Source organism: Mycteria americana, chromosome 1 (genome assembly GCF_035582795.1).
Source record: "Mycteria americana isolate JAX WOST 10 ecotype Jacksonville Zoo and Gardens chromosome 1, USCA_MyAme_1.0, whole genome shotgun sequence".
Lineage (NCBI taxonomy): Eukaryota > Metazoa > Chordata > Aves > Ciconiiformes > Ciconiidae > Mycteria > Mycteria americana.
In genome coordinates, this window is record NC_134365.1 from 40,645,703 (window position 1) to 40,651,817 (window position 6,115).

Consider the following 6,115-nt stretch of genomic DNA (forward strand, 5'->3'; position numbering starts at 1 on the left):
TCTTTACTATTGTTTAATATTATATATTTAAAATATTTACTTTATGATAGACTGTATTTCCAAAATAATAAAGTTTGGTTGTTTTGGGTTTTTTTAACCTTTGTTTTGTTGTTTTTTTTTTTTTTTTTAAAAGCTTTAAGATGAAAGTAACACTGCGTTGATTTTGTTTTCACTGTGTAGAACTTCATTTTAAAATTCAAACTTTAACTTCTGTCTAGATGAAATTCTTCATCATCACCTGTTCATTGTGAAGAAATGTAGAAATCTCTCAGAAATAGTTCTCCAAAAAAAGAAACAATTATTGGAAAAGGTGATTAAATACTGGACCTAATTTTATTGCCTCAGTGGTATTCAGTCCCTACAGTTTTTCTTGCCCCCTCTCAGTTGTCCTCTTCACCAAAATGCTCTCAGGCTGTAAGGAGCAGGGGTTTGGAGTGGTTTTATAGGAATACGTTTTACCAGCAATTTCCCCAAATAGTGGAGTGCCTGAGTGCTTGCTGAGGGGAGTCTGTGAGCCATAGTGTCACAAATCACCGGGCTCCAGGGATGGCCAGAGAAGGACATCAACTCTTTGTAGGGCCGTGGGTGTTTGCTGCGGAACTGCCCACCCCAGTCACACCAGCTCCATGCAGGGTCCCTCCAAGGGGATGCTCCAGAAAACACAAGGCAGGCTGGGCACGGCATCTCACTGGGTCACCTCTCTCTTCTCGTCCCAGCTCCTCGCTATGTACAAAGGGAGTACCGGCCCTAGTCTGCTTGGTCAGTGCAAAGAGTTCTTTATCTCATAGAATAATAGAATCATAGAATGGTTTGGTCTGGAAGGGACCTTTAGAGGTCATCTAGTCCAATGCCCATGCAATGAGCAGGGACATCTTCAACTAGAGCAGGTTGCTCAGAGCCCCATCCAACCTGACCTTGAGTGTTTCCAGGGATGGGGCATCTACCACCTCTCTGGGCAACCTCTTCCAGTGTTTCACCACCCTCGTCGTAAAAAACTGGCCTTAGAGTGCCATTTCCCATAGCATATCCGTTGCAAGCTGTAGCCAGGGGCTGAGACCAGAGCAGCTTCATGGCACCCATCCTCGCCGCGCAGGGCTGTGCAGCCCTGGGACTAGCTGTGCGGCTTTGCAGGGCTGGCACGCAGCGGAGAAGAGAAGCCACGTGGCTCAGTCAGGAAATTGAGTCTCTCAGCATGTGATTACTGGCAAAGCATTTTAATCTACATTAACAATTCTGCAATTCTAACCATACTGTTCATGGTACTAATCTCTGATATTCTTAGTATTATGTTTAAATACCTTGTGTTTCGCTGTGCTTTTAACACATAGGAGAGATATTTCCTAAGGACAAGGAAAGTGCTAGATTTGAAAGCCTGAAAGCTTTCTTGGCACAAGGTGCGGTGACAAACCTACTTGTATTGCCCAGTCTCCATCTCAGATTAATCGTATTGTGTGTTTAAGAATTTGTTTCTATACAGCTTCTTATTTTGTAAACTTGTACACGTTGTGGGCATCATGGTGCCCACTGATGAGGGCACCAGGGTGACTGGAGGTCATTCCCCACGCCCCTGCTTACTTGCTATATGGCTTTTGGAGAGTCCTCTGGCCCCGGTGCACTCCAGGATAACTGTTCTTTTGAAGGAAGTTAAGGAAATCTGTTTGTGGAGGCAGGAACTTGATGCTTCTTGGTCGCTCTGTACGAAAGATCTGATTAATGTTGGTTGCACATGTTCAAGCACTTCCAGTTCTGTGGATGAAAAATGCTACTTGCATGAAAAATTTCCAGTTGTCTGTGTTAAACATCACCCCTTTGGAGGTGCCTGTTGTCAGGCTTGCACAGGTACCCTCTGTCTCAGCCTGCCAAAAAGAATAGTACTGGATATACTGGATGAACAGAGGTTGTGAGCTCTCAGCCTGTTGGATGAAAGCTGACTTCTGGAAGTGCTGTCCTGCAAAGGACACGGCGTTTCATTTCACTCGTGTCTTGCTGCCGTGGCCTCGCTTGTATCTCTGCGATTCTCGTGCCTCGGCAACCTGTGGAAACGTTGCACATGTATGTCTGGTTTGGGCGGGGGTGGTTACTATATTTTTTTTAACATATTACTTTTTCACGCTCTGCAAATCATAGAAAGCTGCTGCTGTGGGGTGGTTTGGTTATCTGGTAAGGTGGTGGCAAGTTCACCTCCTCTGTTTCCTCTTGGTAACCTCTTACAGGTAAGGGGAATAACCCTGGTTTTATGCATATATACATCCTTTGTTTTCCCAAGGGAGAAGGAATTACACGGTGACACAGATTCATCATGGATTTTTAAGTCAGTAGCTTGGGGCTCACAAATCCAGATTAACAAAATCCTCTCTAGCTTTGCTCCAGAAGCTTTTGTGACTGAATTGTGCAGCTGGTTCTCTGAGCAAAAGGCAAGAAGTGCACTGAGTTGATGCAGCTCGCTTGATCAGCAATCATATCTTTGATTCTGGTAGAAATGCCATTTGCAAAGGCCTCTGGAAGGAAGTAATGGTTACAAAGATGATATTAAACCATTTTGCAGAGAGATCAACATCCCAAGTTAAACACCTAAATTGCGTGCAAAGACAGGCAGTAAGTATCTCCCTAGCTTGGCAGTATGAGATGCTGAGGGGAAAAAAATAATCCTGAAATTCACTCTTCTGTCCCAGCCTGCACCTTGCTGATTTAGAAATGTCTTTCTAATCCCCACAGTTGCTTGTGGAAGCTGGGGATTTCCTTCTAGCGGATTATTCACTGATTTCCCCCTTGGCTTTGTGGCTTTCCAGTTTCTGCGGCGTATTCTCTGAAGCGTATTTGCAGCCAGAGCGCCTGCTTTTCCCAGAGCCATCTGCAGAGTCGACTTTTGCATTTTATTCAATATTTATATGTTATTGCTTTGAGGAATTTTGTTCCATCATGCTGTCTGCTGCTCCGCTTCAGTAAGACCTGCCTTCTCTTTCATGTAGGGCAATTAAATCATTTTGTTTATACAGTATCTTTCTCTGTTAGCTTCTTAGGCTCATTTTAAAAGTTGAAATAATAGGAGCATTTTTTATTTCATTTTTTCCTGCTTTGTGTGTTTCTGTGTTGCCAGTAAAAGATGAGATTTCACAACGCATTAGAAAATGTAGCTACTGAATGAGGAGCTTGATTCAGTGCTCGGAGCAGATGAAGGATGTCATGGGGGTATCCAAGGGCATTTTTAAAGATCATTACTTGTCATTGCTGGTGTAACCTTAGTCCTTTGACAGGGGTCCAGCACAGTCTGCTGGATTTGAAGGGCTTTTACCAGCTGGGCTCTTTGGTAAGCACCACAGGATGCAAGCTGGGAGACGCAGTGGAGAGGTAGTGCGGGTCTCAGTTTCCAAATTTGCCCTTCCAGGTGTGTTTTGAGGGATTTGTCCTAGAGCAAAGGTGTCTGCAAGGCGTGGGAGTGCAGAGCTCTCCATGCATCTGCCGCCTCGGCTCAGCCAGCTGCTGCCCGTCCCGGCCCTGGTGCTGCTGCCCGCAGGGTTTTCCCGGCTGCTGTTTGCCTCCGCGAGCCCTCCGCTCCCGAGGCAGAGGGCTGCGTTGTCATCCCCACAGGAGCAGGGATGTCTACAGAGGGCCATCTCAACTCGTTTCACAAGCTACACCAAAGGATCCGTCGAGCATGTGTTATCCCATCAGAGTCCAGCAGAGAAATCTGAAAGGGGAAAGACTGGTTAGTGTTTAAAACCCTTTCATAGATGAGGTGTAGGGATTAAGTAACCTTGAGGAAGTGTCTAATGCAGGTTGCTAGGGGTTTAGGCCTTACTTGAAAAATTAAAACTACTTTAAACTGGGCAGTCGACACCTTTGTGGGTCTGGTAGGATGGCGGGACAGTGTGGATTGCCTGTTAACAGAAGGAATGTGCTGTGCAAGCATCTTTGCTCAGCATTGCAAATATGGGAGCTGCCTGCCAAATCTGTGTTTCTGTAAACTTTAGCCTAAATGGCCAAAAGTATCTTAAAGCCAAGAATAACGACAGACACCAAGACGACACCAAGTTGTGTGGGAGTGTTGATCTGCTTGAGGGTAGGCAGGCTCTGCAGAGGGACCTGGACAGGCTGGATCGATGGGCTGGGGTGAATTGTATGAGGTTTAACAAGGCCAAGTGCAAGGTCCTGCACTTGGGCCACAGCAACCCCATGCAACGCTACAGGCTTGGGGAAGAGTGGCTGGAAAGCTGCCTGGCAGAGAAGGACCTGGGGGTGTTGGTTGACAGCCGCCTGAATATGAGCCAGCAGTGTGCCCAGGCGGCCAAGAAGGCCAATGGCATCCTGGCCTGTATCAAAAATAGCGTGGCCAGCAGGACTAGGGAAGTGATTGTGCCCCTGTACTCGGCACTGGTGAGGCCGCACCTCGAATACTGTGTTCAGTTTTGGGCCCCCCACTACAAGAGGGATATTGAGGTACTGGAGCGCGTACAGAGAAGGGCAACGAAGCTGGTGAAGGGTCTGGAGCAGAAGTCTTATGAGGAGCGGCTGAGGGAGCTGGGACTGTTTAGCCTGGAGAAAAGGAGGCTGAGGGGAGACCTCATCGCTCTCTACAACTACCTGAAAGGAGGTTGTAGAGAGGTGGGGGTCGGTCTCTTCTCCCAGGTAACAAGCGATAGGACAAGAGGAAATGGCCTCAAGTTGCGCCAGGGGAGGTTTAGACTGGATATGAGGAAATTTTACTTCACCGAGAGGGTTATCAAGCATTGGAACAGACTGCCCAGGGAAGTGGTTGAGTCGCCATCCCTGGAGGTATTTAAAGGACGTTTGGATGAGGTACTTAGAGACATGGTGTAGTGGTGGTTTTTGGCAGTGTTAGGTTTATGGTTGGACTCGATGATCTTAAAGGTCTTTTCCAACCTATATGATTCTGTGATTCTGTGATTCTGTGATAAACATGTGGAAGAAGAGACACGTAGAAGAGTGTTTAATAAGAAAAGAAAAAAACTCAGGCCATGGCTTATATTTAGGTAATCAGATGAAAGGAAGCACAGCAGAATTCCTAATTATGAAGCCTATTGTATCATGCGAATATTTTCTTGCAGTCCCTGACAGAAATCCTATAGCCGGAGTTATCGAAAAATCAGCTTATTTCTGTGTGTGATTTCTCTGAGAATCAAAAGCTGCTTTTTTTTTTTTTTTTCCCCCTCAGCATGGAGCAGCTGCTATTCCTCCATTAACTTTCAATCAGAAACCAACCCCTTCCCTTTCTGGCATCTTAAGAGGTTGCTACGCTGATCTGTCAAGCTAACAATCTTTGCTGCAGAAAGCATGAGCGGGAAAACCTCCGAGGGAATATGTGTGCAATTAATCATACAGCCTTGTCAGGTCACAGACCCACCGAATGAATCAACCCCAAAGTCTGATATTTGAGAGGCTGTGCAATTTTCTTTCCGGTTTGATATGCTAGCACGAATGCTGTCATTACTTGCACTGCATTTAATTCACAGCTCTTTGGTAGTCTAATGGTTTTAAGTCTTGTAAGCCAAGAAATCGCTTTGCGTGCATTGGATGCATGGCTGGAGATGCAATAAGAAGAAAAAGAATAGCCCATTAAATTATATAGCTGTAATTTGGATATAACATTTTAGTATAAAATATGTTGGCATAGCTGTAAAATTACGTACACACCTACAATACACAAACAATTTCCAAACAGCACATACAGCAATCAACCTGAAATAACTCTCCCAGAAATGCAGTAAAAGTTACTTAAATCACCTTTGATATTGCATTAAAAAAAAAAAAAAGCAATCTGCCTGTAATATAATTTAATGAGCTAATGCAGTGTCAAACATTACCTTACATAACTTTTTCATAACTTTTCAGCTAACATCAGGTTTATCCCTTTATTTATTTGCATGCCAATTGCCATTCACTAAAAGCAGTTGGAAAAAATAAACTATTAAGCCCTTTCATATTACTGCTTGTTCAGCAACTGACAGCAACTGATAGTTTCTGGACAAAACAGTTCAAATATTTGGATCACATACAACAGGATCAACTCAAAAAGAGAAGCGAGTAGCTAATAGTTTGTTTCAAAAGCCCCTGAAGAGCCAACTTTTAGGCCATTTCCATTCCCTCTCTGTGGGAT